This window comes from Chionomys nivalis, chromosome 10 (assembly GCF_950005125.1).
Source record: "Chionomys nivalis chromosome 10, mChiNiv1.1, whole genome shotgun sequence".
Classification (NCBI taxonomy): Eukaryota; Metazoa; Chordata; class Mammalia; order Rodentia; family Cricetidae; genus Chionomys; species Chionomys nivalis.
In genome coordinates this window covers 17,892,295-17,919,138 of record NC_080095.1, presented here as the reverse complement: position 1 = coordinate 17,919,138, position 26,844 = coordinate 17,892,295, and the positions used below count along the sequence as shown (strand labels likewise).

Here is a 26,844-nt window from a genome sequence, read left to right as displayed (position 1 = left end):
TGCAACTCCCCTTGAAAGGTAGACATTGTACGTCTCCTGAAGAGAAAGTCTCAATATTTCTATTCCCTTTTCTCTCTTGTTCCCTCCAGAATGGCAACCAAAGTGATAGCAGAAGTTGGCCATGATGGTGATGGCCCAGGATACCATGGTGTCAGTAAAGAAGCCCCTGGTGGCTGACAGCAACAGCATCGATCCTCCTATTGGCACCCGATGACAGGTAGGAATGGTCACGTTAAGAGCCTTATGGCAGGCAGGGCACACAAAACAGCAGTGAACTCACTGCGGGCTGTAAGGGCAGGTGGTGAGGTCTCCCACTGCAGAGTAGGTTCCTCTAGTGTGGCCTCCTGAGCTGCCACACTGAGCAGTGAGTGTGCCAGTCCCGATGGCTCCAGCAGAGCAGCCAACCAGGGACCGATGATGAGATCTGGTGGCGTCTGAGTGTGTCTCAATGACAGCCATGTGAACAGATATCTGAGGTCAGGCACAGAGCAATCTCTCTTTGCCCGCCTTTGGTGCTCCCTGAGTTACTTGTTCAAGAGGAAAGAGCAGGGCTAATCTGGAATCAAGTCTAAGCCCATTAGCCAAGGGAAATAGCTGGCAGCTAGGCTGGTTTGCAAGAAAATGAGCAGGACATTATGGCTTCCTGGGTGGAGAAAAATCTCTTTGGGGAGTCTCCACAGGCCTCGTGCAACAAAGCAGTGGTACAAGGTGCTCTCCCATTGCAGGATAGCACGCTTTACTTAGAAAAGTGCCAGCCATTTTCTTGTGATATGGCAAGAAATTAGTGTCCCTGTGAAGACACCAGAGAGGTGCAACTTAGGTATAGAAGAGGACATTGAATAATTGCCAATACTCTCATCATTTTTTCTTGATCCTTTGTTCTCTATCCTTCAGAAAGGCCAACACTTCTGAGGTGCCTGCATGACAAGATGGGAAACCATTCAAACAAACCATGATGGTCCCTGCGGGAAACCCAGAGCCCTGAAGTTGAGAAACAACCATCTGACCTTCATTTGGGACCAAATTAGAGGTGTGTGCATTGACTTTAGGTGTTTTTACAACAGTGCCTACAATCTAATGTATCCAATTATGTGATCACTGTGTTCCACAGAGCACCTATGAAATCCAGCCCTGCAGGAGGGCAGGGAGAAAGGGGTCCCATCCACGACCGATGATGATATCTGGTGGCATTTGAGTGATACTCGATGAATGCCAAGTATCCAGAAATCTGAGGTCAATCCCGATGCCCACTTTGACATGCTAAGCTGTGGATGGAGGCCCTTAGGCACATGCCCGTCCCTTGTGGACCTGTGGATTGTGGGCTGGATAGTTATATGCAAATATTACATAGAATCAAGAGCTGCACAGCCTGTGGTCTGCCTTGTATTTTTATCAGCCTGAGGTCGACCATCTACTTTATTATTCCCAATCATAAGCCCAATTCCTTAGAATGAAAGCTTGTATGCAACCCCCTTGAAAGGTAAACATTGTGAGTCTCCGGGAAGAGAAAGTCTAAATATTTCTATTCCTTTTTCTGCCTTGTCCACTCCAGAAAGGCAACCCAGGCGATAGCAGAAGTTGGCTATGATGGTGATAACCCGGGATGACATGGTGTCATTTCACAGTCCATGGTGGCTGACAACAACATTGATCCTCCTGTTGGCACCTGATGACAGGTAGGTACGGTCGCATCAAGAGCCTTATGGCAGGCAGGGCACACAAAATAGCAGTGAACTCACTGCGGGCTGTAAGGGCAGGTGGTGAGGTCTCCCAGTGCAAAGTAGGTTCCTCTAGTGTGGCCTCCCGAGCTGCCACACTGAGCAGTGAGTGAGCCAATCCCTATGGCTCCAGCAGAGTGGCCAACCAATAACCAATGATGAGATCTGGTGGAATCTGAGTGTTTCTCGATGACAGCCAAGTGAACAGATATCTGAGGTCAGGAACAGAGCAGTCTCTCTTTGACTGCTTTTGGTGCTCCGTGAGTTCTTTGTCAGAGAAGAGAGCAGGGCCAACCTGGAATTAGGTCCAAGTCCATTAGCCAAGGGGATATGGCTGGCAGCTAGGCTGGTTTGCAAGAAAATGGGTGGGGTGTCATGAGTTCCTGAGTGGAGAAGATCTTGTCTGAGAGTCTCCATAGCCTTGGGAAAGGAAGGAGTGATATGAGGTGCTGTCCAATGCCGGATAGAAAGCTTTACTTGGAGAAGTACCAGTCATTTCTTCTTGGAAATGGCAAGAAATTAGTGCACCTATGAATAGACCAAAGAGCTGCAACCTAGGTAAAGAAGAGGACATTGAATAATGGCTGACATTCTCATCATGGTCTCTCGATCCTTTTCTCTGTTCCCTTTAGACAGGCCAACATGTCTGATGGTGCCAGCATGCAGAGATGGGAACCCATTCAAACCACTGTTGTCCTGTGGTAGCCAGGAGCACTGAAGACTGAGAGGCGACCATCTGACCTTCAATTGGGACCAGATTAGAGGTGTGTGCATTGACTTTAGGTGATTTTACATTAACAGAGTCCAGAAGTAATGTATCCCATTATGTGATCACTGCATTCTCAGAGCACCCATGAAATCCAGCCCTGCAGGAGGTCAGGGAGAGAGGGGTCCCATCCACGACCGATGATGAGATCTGGTGGCGTTGGAGTGATACTCTCGATGAACGCCAAGTATCCAGAAATCTGAGGTCAATCCCGATGCCCGCGTTATCATGCTAAGCTGTGGATGGAGGCCCATAGGCACATGCCCGTCCCTTGTGGACAGTGGATTGTGGGCTGGATATCAGTGCGAAAATACTACTTAGTACCAAGAGTTGTGCAGCCTGTGGTCTGGCTTGTATTTTGTCAGCCTCAGTTTGACCATCTACTTTAAAATGCAGGATTATAAGCCCCATACTTTAGAGAGAAAGTTTGTATGCAACTCCCCTTGATAGGTAGACATTGTGAATCTCTGGAAGAGAAAGTCTCAATATTTCTATTCCCTTTTCCCTCTTGTTCCCTCCAGAGATGAAGTGATGGCGGAAGTTGGCCATTTTCATGATTTTCTGGGATATTATGGTGTCGGTACCAATCCCATGGTGGCTGACAGCATTGATCTTCCTTTGGCCCCTGATGACAGGTAGGGATGGTCACATCAAGAGCCTTATGGTAGGCAGGGCACAGAAAATAGCAGTGAACTCACTGTGGGCTTTAAGGGCAAGTAGTAAGGTCTCCCAGTGCATAGTAAATTCCTCTAGTGTGCCTCCCGAGCTGCCACATTGAGATATTTTAATAGCTTCAGACAGAGAGGCCAACCAGGGACCGATGATGAGATCTGGTGGCGTCTGAGTGTTTCTCGATGACAGCCATGTGAACAGATATCTGAGGTCAGGAACAGAGCAGTCTCTCTTTGACCGCTTTTGGTGCTCCGTGAGTTCTTTGTCAGAGAAGAGAGCAGGGCCAACCTGGAATTAGGTCCAAGTCCATTAGCCAAGGGGATATGGCTGGCAGCTAGGCTGGTTTGCAAGAAAATGGGTGGGGTATCATGAGTTCTTGAGTGGAGAAGATCTTGTCTGAGAGTCTCCATAGCCTTGGGAAAGGAAGGAGTAATATGAGGTACTGTCCAATGCCGGATAGAAAGCTTTACTTGGAGAAGTACCAGTCATTTCTTCTTGGAAATGGCAAGAAATTAGTGCACCTATGAATAGACCAAAGAGCTGCAACCTAGGTAAAGAAGAGGACATTGAATAATGGCTGACATTCTCATCATGGTCTCTCGATCCTTTTCTCTGATCCCTTTAGACAGGCCAACATGTCTGATGGTGCCAGCATGCAGAGATGGGAACCCATTCAAACCACTGTTGTCCTGTGGTAGCCAGGAGCACTGAAGACTGAGAGGCGACCATCTGACCTTCAATTGGGACCAGATTAGAGGTGTGTGCATTGACTTTAGGTGATTTTACATTAACAGAGTCCAGAAGTAATGTATCCCATTATGTGATCACTGTATTCAACAGAGCACCCATGAAATCCAGCCCTGCAGGAGGTCAGGGAGAGAGGGGGCCCATCCACGACCGATGATGAGATCTGGTGGCGTTGGAGTAATACTCTCGATGAACGCCAAGTATCCAGAAATCTGAGGTCAATCCCGATGCCCACGTTAACATGCTAAGCTGTGGATGGAGGCCCATAGGCACATGCCCGTCCCTTGTGGACAGTGGATTGTGGGCTGGATATCAGTGTGAAAATACTACTTAGTACCAAGAGTTGTGCAGCCTGTGGTCTGGCTTGTATTTTGTCAGCCTCAGTTTGACCATCTACTTTAAAATGCAGGATTATAAGCCCCATACTTTAGAGAGAAAGTTTGTATGCAACTCCCCTTGATAGGTAGACATTGTGAGTCTCCGGAAGAGAAAGTCTCAATATTTCTATTCCCTTTTCCCTCTTGTTCCCTCCAGAGATGAAGTGATGGCGGAAGTTGGCCATTTTCATGATTTTCTGGGATATTATGCTGTCGGTACCAATCCCATGGTGGCTGACAGCATTGATCTTCCTTTGGCCCCTGATGACAGGTAGGAATGGTCACATCAAGAGCCTTATGGTAGGCAGGGCACAGAAAATAGCAGTGAACTCACTGTGGGCTTTAAGGGCAAGTAGTAAGGTCTCCCAGTGCATAGTAAATTCCTCTAGTGTGGCCTCCCGAGCTGCCACATTGAGATATTTCAATGGCTTCAGACAGAGAGGCCAACCAGGGACCAATGATAAGATCTGGTGGCGTCTGAGTGTGTCTCGATGACAGCCATGTGAACAGATATCTGAGGTCAGGCACAGAGCAGTCTACCTTGACCCAGCTTTGCTTTTACCCAAGATACTGCTCTGCGATGAATGAAAGGACCAGTCCTGGAATCAATTCCTAGGTAGTTGACCAAGAGAACATGGCTGGGTGTTAGGCAAGATTACAGCAACGTCCCTGGGAAAGTGAAATTTCCTGAGTGGAGAAAATCATGGCCATGTGTCTCCACAGACCTTGTGAAAGGTGCAGGGGATGAGGTGCTGTCTTGATGCAGGACAGGACATTCTACTTGGAAGAGTGTCAGTCATTTTCTCTTGGAAATGTCCAGAAATCACTGCTCCCTGTGAAGGGATCTAAGAGATGCAGCCTAGGAAAACAAGAGGGCTTTGACTAATGACCAACATTCTCATCATGGTCTCTCCATCCTCTGCTTTGTACCCTTCAGAAAGGCTGACCTGACTGATGGTACCTGCGTGCTGAGATCGAGACCCCACTCAAACCACTGTGGTACTGTGAGAGCCTAGAGCCTTGAAGAATGAGAAGAATCCTTCTGAGGATCATTGGGTCAAGATTAGAGGTAAGTGCAGTTGCATTAATAAGTTGCATTAATAATTCTAGATTCCAGAAAGTAATGACTAAGACAGGCTTTGATGGGAACCTGTTGAGAAAAACCAACAGAAATGCATCCAATTCTGTGATCAGTGTGTTCCACAGAGCACCTATGAATTCCAGCCCTGTAGGAGGTCAGGGAGAGAGGGGGCCCATCCACGACCGATGATGAGATCTGGTGGCATTGGAGTGATACTCTCGATGAATGCCAAGTATCCAGAAATCTGAGGTCATTTGCAAAGCCCATGTTAACATGCTAAGCTGTGGATGGCGGCCCATAGGCACATGCCCATCCCTTGTGGACAGTGGATTTTTGGCTGGGTAACAGTTCCAAAATAGTGCTTAGACTCAAGGGTCATGAAGCCTGTGGTCTGCCTCGTATTTTTGTTAGCCTATGGTTGAAAATCTATTTTAATATTTCAAATGATAAGGCCAATTCCTTAGAGAGAAAGATGTATGCTATAGCCCTTGAAAGGTAGACAGTGTGGATCTATGGGAAGAGAAAGTCTCAATATTTCTATTCCTTTCTCTGCCTTGTACCCTCCAGAGAGGCATCAGAAGTGATGGCAGAAGTTGCCCATGAAGGTGGTATCCCAGGATGCCATGGTGTCAGTAAAGAAGCCCCTGGTGACTGACAGCAGCTTCCTTGATCCTCCTATTGGCACCTGATGACAGGTAGGAATGGTCACAGTAAGAGTCTTATGGCAGGCAGGGCACACAAAATAGCAGTGGACTCACTGCAGGCTGTAAGGGCAGGTGGTAAGGTCTCCCAGTGCAGAGTAGGTTCCTCTAGTGTGGCCTCCCGAGCTGCCACACTGAGCAGTGAGTGAGCCAATCCCGATGGCTCCAGACTGAACGGCCAACCAGGGACCGATGATGAGATCTGGTGGCGTCTGAGTGTTTCTCAATGACAGCCATGTGAACAGATATCTGAGGTCAGGCAGAGAGTTATCTTTCTTTGGCCGTCCTTGTAGCCTTCAGTTACCATTTCAGGTAGAGAGAGCAGACAAGATTGGAGTACCAGACTAATGCCCATTTTCCTCTGATTTCTGGGTAGCAAGTTTGATGTTAATTGCTTGTGAATGTGACTTGTGTCTAGGTGAATAAATCACAGCATAATATTTGCGTAGGGTTTGGACAAGTATTGGGGAAGGTGAGAGGCTAATCCAATACAAGTCAGCAGTGCTAAGTTAGAAAAGATCCAGTCCTTTTTCCATAATCATGACATGAAATTAGTGCTCCCCTTAGGAGACCATAGAGGTGCACCCTAGGTAATAGAGAGAGCATGAAGTGGTATCCCATATGGTCTCAATATTGTCTCTCCCTTCTCTGCTCTGTACCCTTCAGAAGAACTGAGACACCTTATGGTGCCAGCGTGCTGTGACCAAGGACTCCCTCCCCCACCCCAACCACTGTGGCCACTGTGAGATCTCCGAGCCCTGCCGCCTGACCTTCCTTTGGGACTAGATTAGAGGTATGTGCATTGGCAGTAAGGTGTTTCTACATTTGTTGAGTCCGGAAAGTAATGATTCATCACTTGTTTTCACAGGAACCTGTTAGGGGTCACCAGGCTCAACAACTTTCCCTTCTTTCCCATTCTTCGATCTCTTGAGCACCTCTGAAGTCCAGCCCTGTAGGAGGTCAGGAAGAGAGGAGCCCATCTGTGACGCATGGTGAGACCTCCAGTATTTGAGTGATATTCGATGAACACCTTGTGTCCAAAAATCTGAAGAAAAACCGGATACCCGCCTCACCATGCTAAGCTGTGGATGGAGACCCATAGGCACATGCCCATCCTTTTTGGACTTCTGTTTAGTTTTCTGGGCAGCTATTTGATAGTCATACTAAAAATCTCATACTTAAAATTTGTGAAACATAATCAGTACAATCCATTACAGAACTTGGTCTTCATTTTCCCAATCAATATAATATTTGAGACAATCTCACCAAATTGGCTCTAAGTACCCAATTTCTTAGAATGAAATCTTGCTCCCTTCTCTCATGGTTAATAGCTGTGTTTTCCATCCAGGAGATATCTTCTCATTGTTTCCTTTCTTTTCTCCTGGCAGCCTATTGAATTACTGAGCTTACCAGAGAAGCTTCCAGTGATTGAGACTTTTTCTGATGTTACGTTGACACACAGAGCACTGTGACTGATACCCCATTTAGACTCACACTTCGTCCAGATGGTGGTAAGATGTTGGGAATGTTATATCTTTATTCATAAGCAGCATGTATAACATTAATAATGTAGTGATAATTTTGACATCACATTGGAAAACTGAAGCCCCAATGCAACTTTCACATCATTTCATAGTCTTTGTATTTCATATCAATGTTATCATATTTACTCTTAGAATTGTTTTTTTCTAGAGAGTTTCCAACTTTCATAATGTTAATATCAAGTTTTGGGTACCTTCTAGTCAGCCATCCCCCCCCCTACATTCCCCCATTTCTTTGTCCCGTTGTTTTAGAACATCGCTGCATCTCTTTTAACCTCCTTTGCCCCATCTGTAGCTCTGCCCCAGAGTTTTTCTACCTTTCTCAGTGCAGGTCACAAAGTCCCTCCCGCCTTCCGTAGAACATGCCAACCTGGAATCACCAGCATCCCTCTTTCTGTTTTCCAATTACTTTTAGACACTCGCATGTGAGTGCAGCCGTATTCTACCTGCTTCTCTGTCCCTCATTTTTTCCTATGCTCATATTTATATCTGTGCTTTTTGTTTAGAACAATCCTATTCCATCCAGTCTTCCTAGTGGATGAGTAGTATCTGACACAGCATTTACACCTGCAGCTTGTTGAGTATCCCAACATAATAGTAGTATACAAACTAGTCATTTGCATAAAATGGACAATAATATTGTGTGGACTTTTCTCCAAAGAAGACATACAAATGTCCCAAACAGCAAATTATTATTTATATTCATATTCAATTTTTACACTTCTGTTTTTGTGTCAATATTCTGATTCATATTGATGAGCATTAGGCTCTTCTAAATTTCATGCCACAGTCCCATATTACCTTAACCTGCTTAGAATGCCTGTCATCAAGTTTACAAAGTACAACAGAAGCTCGAGGTCTTATGTTCTAAGAGAAACTTTTATAGCACACGTTGCACAGACAGCTAGTGATGCTCAAAATCCAAAACAAAGTTCCTGTGTACCAAGACATCTGCTACTAGGTAAAATTACAAGTACCCTTATGTCCATATGACATCTACACGTCCACACAGACTACAACATTAGTCATAACTCCTTACCACCCTGTACTGATGCCTGATGGGACTGATTCACTACTGTATGGAGCCCTCTTGTACTGTCCTTTAAGGACAGTACATTCAGAATATCTCATGGCCATAGTCTAGGTTCTGAGTCTGTGGACACAATTAAATTTGCTCATCTTATTAAGAGATAAATTGTATTACTTAGTTAAAAATTAGATATATCACTCTTTAAATCAAAGTTGAAAACCATGGTTTTATCTGCCTTTAACAATCGTTTATCTTCTCTCTTTTTTTTCCTGCTTTCCCCTAATGGGTGTGGATAAGCTGGCAACATAATTCCCTATGTTTATTAACTGTATCGAGGTAAGTCGGGATGATAGCCATAGCTCTTGTCTATGTTTTGGTAGACATTTTAGTTTTACAAAGCATGAAATATAATCCTATAGGTGCCTTTTACCTCATCATTTGGGATGAACATGGGCTTGTGTCCTAAGCATGTACAGAGTCTGAGCATTATTCATAGTACATGTGCACACATTGATATGAGCTCCAATGTAAACACATACGAGCTGTGCTCCTGTTGTACATCTGTGCATGATAGGCATTACTAGTGAACCATTGGCTTGGGCAGTAAACAGTGATGATGATGAGGAGGAGAGATCAAGCCTTTGCTGGACCAATGATGACAGCTACCAAGGTATGAGAGAGATGATGAACAATACCTGTCTGAAACTCTAAGGTCCGACACCGCAGATAAGTAGCCAAGTCAGGATCCTTGAAGGAGAGTGCCATTTTTTATCTTGTGTTCTGTTCTTTATTCCTCAGAATGGGTGCTTCTGAAGTGATTTGTGCAGTTTTCATGGTCACCAGAACAACATTCTATGGCTGCATTGTACTTGGGAGGCCGTGAGTACTAGTTCGTGTCCTTGTGTTTTGTGTGGTTTGTTGAAGGTTACTTACTTCATTATTGAACAGAGTACAATAGGAGCTGATGTGATGGCTCAGTGGAGGAGGCAGTTGCTGTGAATCTATTTACCTGAGTTTGTCCTCCAGTATCCACATGGTGGGAAGAAAGAACTGATTCCCAAATTTTGGACTCTGGCCTTTGTCCTTGGCATGTACACTCATAAACGCAAGTGATTATATTCAATAAAAATTAAGTTTTAGCTATGATTGCATTGTGCCAAGTATAACCGTGACACATACGGACTTCACATAAAATAGGACATTGCGTTGGCCTTGCTTGATAAATCCCGTCTCCTCACTGAAGGGCACAGTTTGAGGTAAATTTGTTCCTTATAGAGGCATGACATCTAGTCTATTTCAGTGTTTGGGGGAATAATAAAGTTTCCATTTTTACGAGTGAATTAACGATTCAATCAGAAGTCAAAACGGAAGTGAACAGAGGTTACTAGAGTCAGGCTGCATTGATGATGAACACAGGATGTTGTACATGTGCTTGTCTCTAGGGTCCATCCTGTAGCAGATGCGATTTCTGTGTTCAGATATTTCATACCATTCTTTTAATTCCTTAAATATCTGATAAATATAGAAAACAATCAAGATAAGTGTGTGAAACGTTATTCAGTTATAAGCCAGAGTTTGAAGGCCAAAAAACAACCCTTAGTACATTGAAAATATGTAATCCAAAGAGAAGCAAGTAGCATATAACTGTTTTTGTATACAGAGGAAATAGTGTCAATAACAGATAATATCTATTTTTGTGGTTAAATGGAAGTTTGTAGATACTCATTTTACAAGACACTAGTATAAATATTTAAAAATTATGATGGCTTGCATGAATGGTTCAAATGTCAGTTAATCATAGAAGACAAAGGGAGAAATGTGACTTTTTAAACAAACAAAAAAACCCTATTTTGGAGTGGACATCCTCGAGTGGCTGACATGTTTGTCCATGGTCAGCAGCCCTGGCTTGTATCTTCACATAGAGCCTGGGACAGATGTGAGGTTCCAGTGTTTTCACTTTTGCTGCCTTCTTGTAAGTATTTCATCATGCTCTCTCCCCCCCTCTTCCTTTATTTCCTTTCCCTCCCCCTCCCTTCCTCTCCCCTCTGTACTCAGGACGAACTATGTAATTAGAGGATCCTCCAAGGGTCAAGGACTCCATTTGCACCCTGCTGAGGTGGAGAACAGACCAGTGTGAGTTACAAGAATCTCCTTGTCTTTGTTTGAGCGGTTTAGTATAGTGTTTAAACAGTGCATGCTAGAGTTAGTGATGGCTATCTGAAGACCAGTGGCAGATATGGGAACTACATGAAATTGTCATTCTTAATACAAATGTGGTAACTACTGTATATTATTAATGTGATGGATATATTAAAGAGAATCCACAAAAAGATTATTTTGTGGGGGGCCAGGATTACTAATCATAGGGTTTATAATTAATTCATAGGCAAAGTAGAAATAAATAGGAAAAGGAAGCTAATCTTGGCTTGATGATGACCACCGGTGGCATTTGAATCATACATGATGACTATGTGTCTGAAACACCAAGATCCAACACAGAAGATACGTGGTGACGTAAAGATTGCTAGCAGCATTGTCATTGTTTTGCCCTCTGCTTTGCTCTGTGTTGCTTAGAATGGAGTCTTCCAGGGGGATCTATTCATCTTTAATGGCTGCCGCCCATCAGTGTCTTGGGATGATTTGAGACCTGGCCAACGTTCTTGTCATGGTTTTGATGGTTTGTGGAAGGTCAGTCACTGTGTTTCTAAGATGGGAAAGGTGTTCCCACTAGGTCAAAGTGTCAGAAAGAACATACATGGAGTTAGTATAAAATAGTATATCAGATAGATTATACTTACATATAAAAAGGAGGGGAGTTCTCGAAGGAGACACATTTATATTCACAATGGAAAACTGAGTAGAGAAAATGGGCTCAATGGACTGATGGTGACCTTGATGGCATATGTGAGTTACAAAGAAAGACTGCATTTCTTAGGTCCATCATAAAGTCCAGTTGTCAACAGTAGAGGTGGCCTTGACTTCTGTCCTTATATAGATGCCTTTCCTAATGTTCTTTTAATTGGATCAGTACAAGAATCAATAAATATACAAATAGAAATTAATAAGTGTGGTCCAATTAAAAATTACCTGATGGACAAGAATGACATTTTAGGACAAATAGGAACCCTTCACACCTGCTTTTCAGCAAATGACGAAAGTCATAAAGCCTAACATTATGAATGTCCACACCATTGCTAAGCGTGCCAATATTTATTTAAGAGCTAATTAAATAGATATCCTCATCTTATGAATGATTACCTAGGGCTGAGTAAGTGAAAGTCAGAGGTCAATAGCAATGTCTTAATTTTCTCTTTATCTCTTCTGCTTTGCATCCCTTAGACCTTCGCTGACGTGTGGACACCTCCATGGCTGGGAGCTCTGCTGGCAACATGGGCGAGGCTAGGTAGACCATGGTGAATAATGGTCAGAATTCTTTCATTTGCTTAGCAGAGCTCAAGGTGTGACTGAAAAATCTAGTTTGGCACCAGGAATGGCCGCTCCATATCAGTGAGAGCCCCACGAGTGAGGGAAATCTGTCAACGATATATGAAGTGCTGGGGACACCTGTTAAGCTTAGAACAATTCCATATAGATTAGGAATCACAAAGATTTTGTAGGGTTTTTTGAATGATGGGTGCTCAAGTTATTATTAGTCAATTATTGAACTAATTAACAACAACGAAGGAGTAGTGGTTAGAAAGAATGGAGCAGTCACGATGGACAACAGTCTCAGGTAGCACTTGAGTCGCATGGATGATGACATTTCTGGAACTCTGCGATCTACTAAAGAAGAAACATAATCTATCCCCTTCATTTCGAGTCTTCTTTAGAACTGTAGAATGTATTCACTTTTCTCTAATGTTATAAATTCCATTCTTTTTTAATTGTAGCAATGTGAGAATCAATTAGTCTTAAAAATAAGTAGAAATAAAATGTACAGAGCATTGCCTAATTCTCAAAACAGGAGAACCAATAAATAAATCAGTATGTATAGAATACATTATGTCACCTTTAAAATATATTTTTTGCTAATGATGATGTTAACAGTGTAAATTACATACAATGCCCACATTCTGAGCAAGCTTGAAAGTTCCATTTTTTAAGAGATAATATTAAATATATTCCAAAAATGGTTGTCCAAAAGACCAATGACAGGTGAAAAGCACATGTCATAACTAGGAAACCCCAAAAAATAGTTAATTTTGTTTTCTTCTCTCCTCACTACTCCCCAAAATGGACATACTGTATGACTGGAGCTTCCTTCATGGCTGCGAGCTCTGTCTGCGAGTGTGAGGCATCGTGAGTGATCTTCCAGTGTTATTTTATTTTGAGTGATTTTCTTAAGAAAATTCAATGCCTTATATCATCAGGTGTAGTGGTACATGCCCTTAATCCCAGCATTCTAGAGACAGAGGCATGTGGGGCTCTGAAAATTTGTCTATAAAGCCAATTCTAAGACAACCAGACCTGCTCAGTAAAACCCTGTCTTGAAACTCGCCTCCCAAAAGAAGAATAGCCAATTTATTATTTACAAGTATATGATTACTGATGACCAACCAAATCCCATTAATTGATCGGGAATTAAGTCTTCTATTGATTATACATTTATGGATGCCTGAACGAATTCCTATTACTTTAAGATTGTTCTCAATATAGATTAGGAATATCAAATGTGTTCTTGGTGTTTTGTGAATCATAGGATTTAACATTTATTTCTAACGTATCAGTGCGTCAATGAAAAGGCAAAGTATTAGTCATGGAAATAGATCATCAGCCTTGAATCAATGCTGACTGCTGGTAGAACAGGAGTTAGTACGATGAATGCATTTGCATATTATGAGGTTTATTACAAAGGTCCCATAGCCCTGTGTCTGTGTTTATATATTTATGTTTGTATTATATGGTCACATGCCTAGATACCAGGAATATACAATGTAGTTCTTTTTGATCTTTGTGTTTATATATTTTCTGATTGTTCAATGTGGGGATGAATAAATATATATAAACAAAAACAATGAATATAGTTATAAAAATATGTGCTAAGTTTATAGAATTGTGAGTATTCAGGGAAAGTAGTAAAAGCCAAAGAGAAAGTCACTGCTCCTTCCTATGTGGTTAATGATATACAGACAGTATGATTAAGAAAGTATTCAAATTGTTACAATGGCTAGTTCAAAATTACTTATTTTCTTAAAATAATTATTTCTTAAAAGTATTATTATTAAGCCGGGTGGTGGTGGTGCACGCCTTTAATCCCAGCACTCGGGAGGCAGAGGCAGGCGGATCTTTGTGAGTTCGAGGCCAGCCTGGTCTACAAGAGCTAGTTCCAGGACAGGCTCCATAGCTACAGAGAAACCCTGTCTTGAAAAACAAAACAAACAAACAAAAAAAGTATTATTATTTATTTTCTTAAAAAATAAATGACTCCACGTAGTGATTGACTGAGTCCAAAAGCTACAAAGCAAGGATGAATAGTGGAGCTGTCTTAAGTCTGCCATATTCTGTCTCTGAGTGAAGGAACTCTGTTCTGTGATGGAAGGCTCTGTCATGGTCAAGGGCTCTACACTTTCCCAAGAAGAAGTACCTGCTGATGTGAGCTGAAGCCAAAATTCTTTTCTTGATTTGGGTAATTTGCTTAAGACAATTACTGTGCTACTATAAAGTGTTTTATGTAATAGTGGCCAATAGTAGCAAGCGGCCAGTAGGCCTGCAAAGATAAGGCAGACATGAAACATGGAGGATAATTGATTTTTAAAAAGCCACAGCAATGTTGCAATAGCTCTGTATGCAAATTCGGGGCAGAAGGACTCTTCTCCATCTTGTGCAATTCATAAAGATGACATTGTTGGTGAGAAGACGGCTTAGCCAACAGCCAGGAGATGACTAGAGAAACATAGGCTAGTCCGTGATCAGTGATGACCACTGTGGTCTGAGAGTCATGAATGAATCCACAGGTGGAATTCTCAGATCCATTCCAAAGATTTATTTCTTTGTTTCAAATTCTCCTTTTGATAAGTGTCAGGGATTGGAACACATTACACTTTATAGTTTGTATTTATGCCTTTTATTCTACTTTTTATTGGGCCAGTGTGAGACATAATAAACAAATAAATTAGAAACATAGATTAAGCAATACCAAAATAATAATTATATTTAATTTAAAAAATTTAAATATGTGATGAAGCAAAACTATCATCAGTACAGTAGGTTTTGAAATCAGTATGCGTTTGTGTACCTACAACTCCTTGGCTATGGTGACACCAAGAGTATCAATTATAGAAGTTTTTTACGTCTAGGCTAACGGGAAGTTCAAAATTCTTCATTTTTCTCTCAGTGGAAAATGAAATAAGTGCCCTCTCAATTAATGATTGTTAAACAGTGATTGTTACTAAAAGCTGAAAAGCAATGCTCAGTGGAGAGGAAAATAGCATTTTCTTTGTCATGGCTTCTGCTCTTTGTCTCTTAGAGTGGCCTAATGGAAGGAGAGCTGCTTATTCACACATGGAGGCAAAGGTAAGTGTTTGATAAAAATTCTTGTTTTTAACGTGTATTGTTTTCTTAAACATGTATTCAAATGTATTTATATCATGATATTATCCTATGTCATTATTTAATGGCAGAAAGTTACGGGCAGGTTAGTTTCTAATGTGGGACGGGCATGAAGCATTCCACTGGCAGACACACGTTGGAGAAGCTGAGCAATGTGATGGCGAGGCAGAATTTTGAGAATGAGCTATAATTGATTATAGCAAGGGCAATTATCCAATGGCAAGCCTCTTGGCTTTCTGGGAGCCATACTACTTAAAAGTTGCCAATGATGAATTAGTGAGTTAACAATTAACCAGGGTAGCAGTGAAGAGAGACCAGCATTCATCCTGGCTTTGGCAGAACTCTCTATGTCATCTGAAAGATGAATGGGTAACTGTCCGGAGCTGAGGGCCATCATAGAAGAAATACAAGTCCCACCCTCTTGAAGTTACAGTGTAGAAGGAGAGCAGGAAGATATAAGAGTTTCAGTTTTGCTTTTGCTAAAATGCCCTTCAAGCTAATGCTACAAGTAGTTCAAGGAAAGAGCCAGTAACCAAATGGATAGATAGTAATGTATCGAAATGAGCCTTCCTCAACTCTGAGAATATCTTGTAAGGCAGGAAGGCATTTCTATGTACTGACAACACTGCTGTGCACCAGGTAGGGGACCAACAACAGAGTCTGTGTCTGTGGCACGACTAAGACTGTTTGTTTGTACACACGAAATCAAATAAAAGACATCCCAAATTGTCTAAATGACTGACTAATGAAAGATCGAATATAAAACCAATGCAAATGAGGTCTCATTCTTGCTAATGATCTTCTTTGCTCTGTCTTCCTGAAATAACACTGTTGTGCTGAGCCATTCTTCTTGGGTGAGATCTGTGGATGTGTCTATGGGCTATGCGTGTGGAGAGCCCCGGGAAGAGTGACAGTTAAGATTATTTTCTTGATTTTTCTTAAAAGTCACTCACACAAAATTAATTTTTTAAAAGTGTGAATTAGAATCATTTAGAAGACACTTTGACCCGATTGTGATAATGGGCTTAATTCAAAGCGTTGTCACACTGACTGTGCTGTGCATGTATGCAACATTGAGGTTAATTAACAAGACAGGTAGTGTTCTGGGGAGTAATTACGCAGAAGGGTGTTAGCGCTGCTCAGGGATCACAAGATTTGATGATTTTACATGATTTGTTTTTCGTTGTGAGCTTATTGATACAGCTGCATTGTCAATCAAACCATGTAAACATGAATAAAGAATGCAAGGACAAGCTTCAGTCCATAATGGTGGTGCTATAGGGTAGGAGAATCTGGAACATGAACTTCCAACGCAATAGGAATGTAATCTCCCTGTTAGGGAAAAAATCCCGTAGAAAGATCTTGAGATGTAACCATGGATCTCGTGTTTAGGTTGACTAGAAATGAGTCCATGGTAATCAGTGAGCAGAATGAAATGGATTGAATATGATGAATAGCTGCACTCCAACTCCTAACTGATGTGCCAAAGGAAGAACACTGATAGCATGTGGAGGGGGTGGTAAATGGACCAATGGGCTTTGCTCTGTTTCCAAGAGTCAATAGCTACTGATGGCTAGGGGAGACTATTACCCTGGGTTCATCGTGAGTCCAGAACTCATTTTATCACACGACAATCCCATCATTACCATGAGTGACCATGGAGCGCTCCTTGTGAGTCCAGAACTCATACCAGTGCCCACTAACTGCTGTCATAACTGTCACATAGCTGAGTCTGTGCCACCTTGACAGTGAGCACTGTCCCTGCGGCTACATTACTTTTGATACTGTCTTAAATGTGTGAAAATAGTGAGTTTATCATCTTAAAGAATAAATGACTAAGGATAAAAATCAGTTCACTAAATCAGGTGCAGAAAGATCATTTCTTGAAGTAACAGTTATGATTTATCCATTTTTTTCCTATTTTAAAAAATTTCAACATTTTATTCTCTGTACTGTATTTTTTTTTATCACCCCCCATACTCACACACCTAAGCCTTATCATTTCCAAATGTACTTTTTCTGTTCTACAGGACACTGTACCACAGCTGATCTTTTCCTAAGTATGAAGATCTCTGCCTTCACCCCCTGGGGAGAGAGAATATTCTAAAATGTAGGTAATGAAGTTCTCAGTTTGGGCTATTGTCTCGTGGTTTCTATTGTGTCATTACAGAAGAAAGCCGAGGAGCAGTGGGCCCTATGTGGTCTGTGATGAAGATAATGTTCTATGAACTTACATTAATTCAGTTTAATACAGATGAAGTACAAGAACAATGTGGTTCTTGCTTTAATTTTTAAAAATTGAACTGAGTACTTCTTCCCGGATGGAGACTGCCCCTTAGGGAGCTAGGCTTGTAGCTGTGCAGTCTTCCAGGGTACCTGTTCACGTTAACGGCATGAACCAATGAGCAAATGGATCAAGGGTGAGAGAGGAATATATCTGAGGGAACTCTATGGCCACTTTGAGCAACTGAGGTCCGTCGCATGAAAGCATTAGGGGGAAACATGCTGCGAATGAGTTCAGTAAAGTTTACGAATCTACCTTTGGAGCTTGTGAGGGCTCGTGGGCATTGATTTTGTACAGAGACTGAATAAATGTCTCAAACGATAAAAATATTCATGAAGAAGGATAATGAGCCCAGTATAAGGACCAATTTTCAGTCAAGAATTATTAGTTCAGTTCTGAAATGTCTTGGTCCATTCCGTTGGAAATGCTAAAGGTTCCTTGGTATTTAATTTGTTATGGGGAAAAAAGTCGAGCAAATAGATGAAGGTTAATTAAAGGAGTGAGCGGGGAGCAGAGCGTGGCGCATGCTTCTCTGTGTGTGTCTCTGTATTCAGTAGAATGGATGCACATGGGCCCCTTTCGTCGCCACCTCAGGACAAAGGTACCGACCTTGACTGTATGTCCAAGGGCAACAGAGAGCTGGGTGAGTAGCAGATAAAGTTCCTGTTCTTGCTTATTCATTTTGGTACAGGGCATCACTGTTTATTTCAAACTGACATTATGCGTCATGTCGTCAGAGGACCACACGTTTACTAGTAGTCAGGTGTCCTCTGTGGAAAATGGGACGTATACACAGGAGGCTTGGACTTTATTCTGGAACAGAGGGATCACACATACATTCTAATTGCAGCCAAAGATGGTGGTCTTGTTAAGAAAGCGAAATAGAAATACCCACCAGTATTCCACCCAGTACCCACCCTGGAACTGTATAATAAAAGGAAGATTTGATTAAGAAGGGCCATGTCGTGTGCTTGTTGAAGAAGTCTATAGAAAAACCAATCTCCCGGCTCTGTTTGACTATAGATTCTTTTCTGTTGACTTTCTTTTTGAATGGGTGACTAAATTAATAAGTAAAATTTCAACCCAGAAACTTTAAATGATTGAGCTACTCCCCTGAGAACTTTTGCCATGAAATGAGAATTATGATCAACTCTCTTTTTTCTCTTAAACCCATTTAACCAAAAATATGTAATCTGTTTACTTTGTGTACAAGGGAGCCCAAAACACGTGCTAAATACTCTTTCTTTTAAGCTTTTTTTTGGCACTTTGATGAGTTTGTGGACCTGTTGATATCATTATTTAGTAAACTAATCTTTAAAAAGTAAATTAGAACTGGATCAATCACAGACTAATGATTTCAAATTACAGTTCTAAGCCACTGACATCTACAAAAGGAACTTTAGCTTCTCCTGTCTTTGCTTTTATAGAACACAATGCTTACTTTGTAATATAATACGATGGGTTTTTAAATAGTCTTTCTCAACACTGATGTGAATTTGTCTTCCTATCTCAGGCCCCAATTCTAGTGGGCTTTTGTGTCTGCAGATGTGTTAGAAGGGTCTGTATTTACTGATACTTAGTGTCTGAAAATGCTAAGAGAACTAGTATAGAAGTAGTCATTTCTGCACAGTAACTTCACTTTCATCCTTGTCAGAGCTTGTGTCAAACATGGAGCCTGATTCAGTGACTCTATGGGACTAGACAGTGCAAGCTCACCCACAATGCAACTGCGCAAGTATAGGTGTGGTCCAGAGATGCAGAGCTCTCTGCTCAGTTTCAAGTTTTGGGTGCTTTATGAGAGCTGGCGTGACTATGCTGTGAGGTCTCTCACAGCTTCACCTTAGTGCCAGGAGCGCATGAAATATTTGCTGGATGAGTAGGTAAATAAATGATGATAAAAAAGAATGAACAGCCAGGCGGTGGTGGCGCACGCCTTTAATCCCAGCACTCGGGAGGCAGAGGCAGGCAGATCACTGTGAGTTCGAGGCCAGCCTGGTCTACAAGAGCTAGTTCCAGAACAAGAACCAAAAACTACGGAGAAACCCTTTCTCGAAAAAAAAAAAAAAAAAAAAAAAAAGAATGAACAGATAAAACAATGAGTGACTGAAAGATTCCTTGAGGGAAGAGAAAGGAAGGAATGAAGTCATGAAAGGAAGTCAAGGATTATGTCAAGAGCAGATCAACAATGCACTAACTAATGACTAAGTTAAAAAGTAAATGAGTCCATGATTTATGTATCTGTGAGTAGATACATAAATAAGCAGGTCAGCATGGATGAGGTGAGGGATGAAAGATGAAGCCAGTGAGTGAATGAATGAATGAATGAATGAATGAAAGGCAAACACATCAGTGAGTCAACCCAGGAGAAGTGAATGTGCAGTCGTGAGTGGATCAGTCAGTCCATGGACTCGTGAGCAGATTTATGAATGAATGGGTAAATACACCTTTGTTTCTAATGAATGAATAAATGAAGCAGTGAGTCATTGTTTGGCTCTGTTAATGTGAGAAAAAGTCACTGTTTACCTGGACGAATGAATGAACGAATGAGTAAATGAATGAATGAATGACTCACTCAAGAATGTATAACTGAGTGAATCAATAAAGGGAAAAACCATTATAATTGTATAATAAACATGTAACTGAAAGAAATGATAAGTAAATAAAAAGGTCAATAGACAGATGAATGACCTTATCATGGTTAATGAATAGAAGAATTGATTAGGGAGCAAATTAGTCAGCCAGTTATGTAATTAAAGGCTAAGTAAAGCGGTAGTGAATGAGTGACGGAACAAGTGAATTAGTTTGCTATATGAATGAGTCAGCTGCCTGGGCGTGAGGCAATGAATGAACTCACAGCTACTCTTTCTCTGACTGTTCCAAGAGAGTGGCCACGCCCAGCTCCACACCAGTTGTAAATACTTGAGCCAGAGCTACCTGCTTTCTCCATCATGGGCGTCTGTTGACATGTCAGCACTAAACGAGAGAGCCTTGAGGGCCGGGAACTGGGTCAAATTCTCTCTATTCATAACCCCAGCCCAGCCTCGAGCCTGGTAGGCGCCCAGGAAATTATTGCTGAATGAATGAGTGAAGGACTAAAAATACATGTGCTTTTGTGGAACCAGTATGGCCGGGTAGCTGCTCTTTGGAAGGGTGTGCCGTGCGTCAGATGGTCTGTGGCATCCTCCCTGCAAGACCAGATTCTCGCCAGGGCCTGGCTTCATGTGCCAGATAATGAGACAGGATACTGGCAGTTCTGACTGCCCGGGACACTGGCCCATCCTTGGGTAACTCTGGCTTGGCATGGTGGAATAGAAGCCCTGGGTCTTCCCGAAAGCTTGCCTTGCCTCTGCCAAAACAGGAGATCAAAAATAACCGAGGCTTGTTTTTATGCTTCTGCTGAGTGGGCACATGCCTTGCCTTTCCAAGCAAACTAAATTCCTCTTGTTTCTAATCATGGGACTTTGGGCTTAATGAGAAGCACCTTCCCACAGTCAGCCTTAGCTACAGGAGGACAATGTTTCCTTCCTGAGGGATCTGTACCATCCACAGGAGCTTACTGTAGGGTAGTTAGTGATACTTTATGGATCTCCTGTGTGTATCTTCACACCTGAGAGGGAAGAGATACCCTTACAAATTAAAAAAAAAATGTTCTGGTTATATTTATTTGATTCTTTGAGTTGTGTTTGTCTAAAGCTTTGCTTCTGTTCCCCAAGATCCTCATAACCTAGAAGACTGGAAAGGCCAACCAAGTTCTAAGAGGGTTAGCAAATGAAGCAAGCCTGTTGAGAAAAGGCACTGCATGCCCTTCTACCAGAGCACACATGGCTTCAAAAGTACGTTGGCAGCATTTTTATTCTGTATGAGACACTTGCCTAAGATCCATCATCCATGGTCCTTCCTTATCTCCCGTCCCTCCATTTCTCTTCCCTCTCTTTGAACTGGTTTGTGTCTAGCAACACCATATGCTTGCCTCTGACTCTTCTTCCTTTCTTTCCATGGTGGTTCCTGACCTTGGACTTCAGCCCTCATTCCCGATTCTGCATCCTCCCTTTGGACCCGGTGATTAAATATGGGATATGGTTCACCCCTGAGAATTTGATAATAGTTCCCACTATCCATCCTACTTCAAACCAACTCAGGTAATCCCTCCTTACTGATTTTTCACATCTGAGTCTCAAATCACCACCCTGACCATCACCGTCACCTCTGCAACCATCATGACTATCTCACCACTACCAACAATGCTGTCAACGCCATTAACACCAACACTACCATTATGAACACAACCTCTGCTACCACCTTGACCACCACTGTCAGCAGCAATAATAGTACTACCAGTGCAACCATCAAGATCATCGTCATTACCATAATCACTACACCACCACCACCATACCGTCACTGCCACCACCACCATCATCATCAACACAGCAGTAACACTGCACGACCACCACCACCGCCATTACTATGGCCACTGCCAATCGCAGTGAGACTTCTCACTCATCTTGCCCTGAGATGCATCACCCATGTTCTGCCTTCTTTCTTGGCCTTGACTTTGACATATATTCAGACACCACCTTGGTTATTCATGACTGGTTGGGTGTGCACCACTCCAAGCAGACCCTGTCAACCCTGGCTGAGGGACTTGATGGCCCTGGCTTCCCCTGCCCATGACAGAACTTGGTACAAAGCTCAAGCATGGGGATTTCTGAGGAAAGGGAAAGATTAATGAGGACAAAACACACAGTTGTCTGCCCATCCTGAGTTCAGAGGATATGCCCAGCTCAGGTCCTGTATTCTCCAAACAGAGATAGTCACTGTTCACTGCCAGGGCCTGCCCTCCTCCTCCAGATCCGCTCTGCCTTTGCCTGTGCCTTGTTAGGAGATGTGTAACCCTAATCCTTGAAATTGCCTGGCATGAATTTTATTCCCTGCTTAAATAAATCTCACTCCCCCACAAAGTTTGGACGGGATGCGGGCAATCAGACTACGGCTTGGAACCCAAATATTTTGCCAAAAGACTCTTTCAAAATTTGAAACCCCATGGTCACAGGCCAGAGCTGAGTCTGACTTGGGAGAATGTATGTGCTGTGACCCCTCCTGAAGACAGGGAGTGAAGGCTGAAGCAAACCCTCCTGTCATGGAGCCCATGGACAAAACCCCTGGGGTTTAGTTTTGCTTCTCTGATGGTACTGGGGAGAGACTTGTCTCCTCCCTAGCTCTTCTTACAAGCTTTTGGAAAAAGCCTCCATCTTCTCCTAACCAGCTAGGAGCTTGAGCCTAAAACACTCATGGATGTGGCTGGGTGTGGAATTCTGGCCCAGGCTGGGTGGAGTGTAGGGTGGGACCAGTATGAACTGTATCCCAAGGAGACCACCTGTAGAAAAGGTGTTTTCTTTCCTTACCCAGGGAGGTACCTTGGAGAAGTCCCAGAACTCAGCTCTAAGGCATAAAGCTGGTTTTCTTTCAATGTTCTGCTCAAGCCTCTGTGTGCATGCCACGGTGAGCCCGTGGTCATGTGTGTCTCCTACCCCACGTCATGTGGGCATGCTCTGCCTGGCAGGCTGCCAGAAGTAGTCCGCCAGAGAGAAAGCATGGTTTTCCCAGCTCTTGTAAGTCTTCAAGGCCCACCTGTGTCTGCACATGTAAGGAAGTCTCTACCTCCAGATGGAGTGAAATGTGCTGACCCCTTTGCCTGGCTCCTGCAGGCTGCCCCTCCCCACCCTGCAAGATCCCATGATGCCTCAGCGTTTTTCTTTGGCTTTTATAGAGGGAGACATTGCTTCCCTTCCCTTTGGAGACTTCAGCTGTGCTTGTGATTGCCTGCTCTGCCTCAGTTTCCCCACATGTAACAGGGACACCATGGTGACATGAGCTCTCTCTTGTAAGCTAAGGGTCATGTCTCCTTGCCTAGACTTAAGTGCGTACTCTCTCCCCCATCCTTCCAGGTCCTCCTGTATATGCTTGCTCTTAATTTTAGGTCCAGTTGATATTTTATTTTCCCTTACACTCACACATTCCCCCACCATTGTCTTTTCTGGTTATTTAGAAGTCATCCCTGCCTGTTACCAGAGCCCATTCTCAGCATAGTACAGGGTAAGCAGTAGCTCTCTGCCTGCTGGCTCTCAGGCTCCCTTCTACCAGCTGTCCCTTCAACTCGGTCGCATTGTGTATATTTGAGCTCCTGGCTTCATTTAGTGATGGATCTACCTATGATCTCTGAGGAGCCCAAAGCCACAGGTCAGACCTCAGACTTCATTTTAAAAAAAATTGAACAATTGTTTCTTTCTTAGAGAATTCCCTGCTATCACTCCACTGTCTAGGCCCACTCTTCTTTCATGCCTAACCTTGTTCTACATGGCCCTCTAGATAGTACACACTTTCCTCCAAAGAACCCTACCATGCTATAGACACCGTGAATCCACATATTAAATACCTCAGCAAACCATGCTACTATTTATTCAGCTGTGGATGCTTATCAGACACGGAGATAGCACATTAGACATGTACACGGAAGGATCAATTCCTAGAGATCATAGCATGGCTTTTGAAGTCACATAGTCATGCAAAGGGGCTGCTTGAGAAGTCTGTTCAGATGCCTTCTCATTGCAGGGTTTCGGGCTTCTCTTAGGGCTCTTTCTCCGTTCAGCCTTTTCTTGGGAACCTGGCTGTGTCAAGTCACACAAAAGGACCAGCCAGGTGCCAGGTTGGCAGGGGAATGAGGCTACGCTGGATGGACCAGTTCTCAGGGGTACAACTGGGTGGAATAGCAATTTATGAGGCAGAAAGGAGGGAAATTTGGTGAGACTTCAGCGTTTCCCTGAAGCTAGGGGTGGGGGTAAATGCAGCCACCTGTGACAGACTAGTGGCCTACATGGGCACACCCACCCCAGGAAAAAAACAAAGGCTCAGATACACAGAGGGAACCCCGCTCTGTGCACATCTGGGGTGTGTCTCCTCTCCCCATAGCCACCTCTAAGGTAGTCATCTTGTTTGGGGCCTGGATATTCCTGTCTCTACTCAGAGCCTCAATCTTTCTAGAAACTTCCATCCCATTTGTATTGTAACATATTTTATAATTCGCTCATTGGGATAACAGAGCTTAGGTTGCTCCCAGTTTAGTAACCATTCTGAAAACCATGCAAAGAAGCATCTGGAGCAATCCTTCCTGCCAGTAGCTGATCCAGATAGCATTTTTCTAAAGACATGGCACTCATAGGTCACACACAGCCCAGGAGCGGGGTTCTCTTGTCTTTATTTTGTGTAGAATTAGAACCACCATGTAGCCTACTCTGCCTCTCTGAGCTCACCTCACCCCAAAGCTTGGTCATTGATTCTCACCAGCTCCTCCATGCTTCCTTCTGTGACTGTGAGGGCAGAGTCAGTGGGTACCCACCTGTCATTAACAGTAGCCCATGCTTTTTCCCCTAGCAGTGAGAGCCATGGAGCTTAGCTCTTGGGCCACGAGTGACGTGGCGAGAACCATTCTGCTCCCAGCATCCATGCATGCTGCTGGACCTTCGAGTCCCAGATATAAGCGCCTGTGGAAGCACCTATGGTGGTCAGCAAGCAGATGGGATGGTTGACCACGTAGGAAGCAGTGGACTCTGCAGACATGTTACGGTCAGTATTCTCACTGTGGGGTTGAAGATGATCATTATTTGAATTCCTAAAACCTTAAGTGAACGCAATGTAGACCAAGGTTGACTAATGCCATCAATAGCGCCCACCTGTACAATTCTATGTTTGCCTGAGTTCGAGGAAGAAAAGTGATAATGGTGGCAATAAGTCAGCTGACTAACCGGGAGTATGGACAGGGTGTAGTTGACCAGCCCCACCCACAGGCCTGGGCTCTTCATCTCTATTCATACTTCCTTCCTCTCCTGCACCAAGTCTCACCCAGGCTGTGTTCTAAGCATCCCTCCATCCCCTGAGTCTCGCCTCCTTTTGAGCTACATACACAAGGCAATTCCTGGATAACGTCCTCCTACTTGCTAACCTTTCTGCCAGCTGCCCCCATGTCCTACAGCAATGAGTACTCCATGGAAATCCTTCTGCCTTCTCCACTTCCCCTTCTACTTGAGCTCCAATCTCCTGGTTACAGGAAGGCCCATCATTCCCACTCATACCTCTCTCTCCATTCCCAGAGTTAGCCTTGGAGCCCTCATAAGAACAGCCTAGAGGATAGGACCTGGGCCTGACCCAGTTCCCCCTTCCCCAAGTCTCCTTTCTCAGAATGGGCAGAGTTCCTCTGGGTCTACTGAGCAGACAGGTTTGGGAATATGCTCTGCTGGGTTTTGTTTTATAACGTGCCCACTTTGTCTTGGAAGGTCCCCTGACACAGAACCTTTAGAGGCTCGCCTGTTGGAGCTTCCTGTGAGGACAAATGCCAGGGGCGAAGTGCCAGTCTTCCTGGGTAAGCTCTGATTTTTCTGGTTACTCTCAATGCTGTGTGTCAGGGATGAGACTTATTTGGTGGCTGCTTAGACTGTAAGCACTGAAAGACGAGATTTCCAGTTGAGCTGAGTGTCTGTTCAGCCTGTGGGAAGGCCAGGTACACTGTCTCCTCCTGGAGTGTAACCAGCATTAGCTGCCCTTGGCAGTGGCTTCTCTGAGTGGAGGGCAGGAATGGCCAGACAAGTCACCCACTTCCACATCTCTGGTCATCACAGATGACTCAATACTAGGATCCATTCTGGCAGCTTGAGCTGGGGCTCGGGATAACTTCTGTTCCCTTGCCTGTAGTATTTTATGCAAACAAGCCAGTTCTCAGGTATGCACCTATGGTCCCAGCTCTGGAGAGTCCGAGGCAGGAAGATTGTGGGTTTCCAGCTAGCCTGGTCTTCAGACAGTTGTATTTTATAACTACAGCTTCCCAAGAGGAAACACAAAAGCAGGAACCATGTGTGACTCTCCTCTAAAACATACTAAGCTAAGAAATCACATTTGTCATATGATATTTAAAATATATAATATTTTCTCATTAATAAAAGAAGTTCCTGTTCATTGGAAAAACATCAAAATTGTTGGGGGGAAGAACCATATTTTTATAGCCACACCACTCAAAGATAACCACTACCAACATTTGACTGACAGTGTTTGGTTTTGGTTTTTCCTATGGAGAGAGAGAGAGAGAGAGAGAGAGAGAGAGAGAGAGAGAGAGTGTGTGTGTGTAATTGAGCTCATCATTGCTATTTTTTTCTCATCTGCTTTTGTATCCTAAACTCTAAACTCTGCCTGGTGTCATTCAGTAATTTCTCATCTTTGGTTTTTTTAATGGTCACGTAGGAGTCTAGTGACTTTAATTGACGTAACTGGTCTGCATGTGGCCATCCACAAAGAGATGCAAAGCCTAGCCTGGCTATGTTAGCAGGCTTCTCT

At 43.3% G+C, this 26,844-nt stretch overlaps 1 long non-coding RNA gene, 8 other non-coding genes and 3 pseudogenes across 9 annotated transcripts; all 12 read left to right on the top strand.

The window, feature by feature from the left end:
* The first annotated feature begins 87 nt into the window (after nucleotides 1–87).
* On the top strand, nucleotides 88–1,602 carry LOC130882223 (uncharacterized). Its single transcript, XR_009057821.1, has 3 exons — nucleotides 88–217; nucleotides 895–1,030; nucleotides 1,553–1,602. It is a non-coding gene; the product is annotated as an uncharacterized LOC130882223 (long non-coding RNA).
* LOC130883209 (small nucleolar RNA SNORD113/SNORD114 family) lies at nucleotides 408–482 on the top strand. The gene has a single exon (XR_009057911.1). It is a non-coding gene; the product is annotated as a small nucleolar RNA SNORD113/SNORD114 family (small nucleolar RNA).
* LOC130883177 (small nucleolar RNA SNORD113/SNORD114 family) lies at nucleotides 1,165–1,239 on the top strand. The gene has a single exon (XR_009057889.1). It is a non-coding gene; the product is annotated as a small nucleolar RNA SNORD113/SNORD114 family (small nucleolar RNA).
* Nucleotides 1,603–1,866: 264 nt separating the features above from the next.
* Nucleotides 1,867–1,941, top strand: LOC130883212 (small nucleolar RNA SNORD113/SNORD114 family). Its single transcript, XR_009057914.1, has one exon. It is a non-coding gene; the product is annotated as a small nucleolar RNA SNORD113/SNORD114 family (small nucleolar RNA).
* Nucleotides 1,942–2,617: 676 nt separating this feature from the next.
* Nucleotides 2,618–2,694, top strand: LOC130883195 (small nucleolar RNA SNORD113/SNORD114 family; annotated as a pseudogene).
* Nucleotides 2,695–3,297: 603 nt separating this feature from the next.
* On the top strand, nucleotides 3,298–3,372 carry LOC130883191 (small nucleolar RNA SNORD113/SNORD114 family). Its single transcript, XR_009057900.1, has one exon. It is a non-coding gene; the product is annotated as a small nucleolar RNA SNORD113/SNORD114 family (small nucleolar RNA).
* A 677-nt stretch (nucleotides 3,373–4,049) lies between these two features.
* Nucleotides 4,050–4,126, top strand: LOC130883198 (small nucleolar RNA SNORD113/SNORD114 family; annotated as a pseudogene).
* Nucleotides 4,127–4,730: 604 nt separating this feature from the next.
* LOC130883211 (small nucleolar RNA SNORD113/SNORD114 family) lies at nucleotides 4,731–4,805 on the top strand. Its single transcript, XR_009057913.1, has one exon. It is a non-coding gene; the product is annotated as a small nucleolar RNA SNORD113/SNORD114 family (small nucleolar RNA).
* A 734-nt stretch (nucleotides 4,806–5,539) lies between these two features.
* On the top strand, nucleotides 5,540–5,616 carry LOC130883206 (small nucleolar RNA SNORD113/SNORD114 family; annotated as a pseudogene).
* Nucleotides 5,617–6,247: 631 nt separating this feature from the next.
* LOC130883199 (small nucleolar RNA SNORD113/SNORD114 family) lies at nucleotides 6,248–6,322 on the top strand. The gene has a single exon (XR_009057904.1). It is a non-coding gene; the product is annotated as a small nucleolar RNA SNORD113/SNORD114 family (small nucleolar RNA).
* Nucleotides 6,323–9,278: 2,956 nt separating this feature from the next.
* Nucleotides 9,279–9,351, top strand: LOC130883205 (small nucleolar RNA SNORD113/SNORD114 family). Its single transcript, XR_009057909.1, has one exon. It is a non-coding gene; the product is annotated as a small nucleolar RNA SNORD113/SNORD114 family (small nucleolar RNA).
* A 1,704-nt stretch (nucleotides 9,352–11,055) lies between these two features.
* Nucleotides 11,056–11,127, top strand: LOC130883182 (small nucleolar RNA SNORD113/SNORD114 family). Its single transcript, XR_009057894.1, has one exon. It is a non-coding gene; the product is annotated as a small nucleolar RNA SNORD113/SNORD114 family (small nucleolar RNA).
* Nucleotides 11,128–26,844: the final 15,717 nt, after the last annotated feature.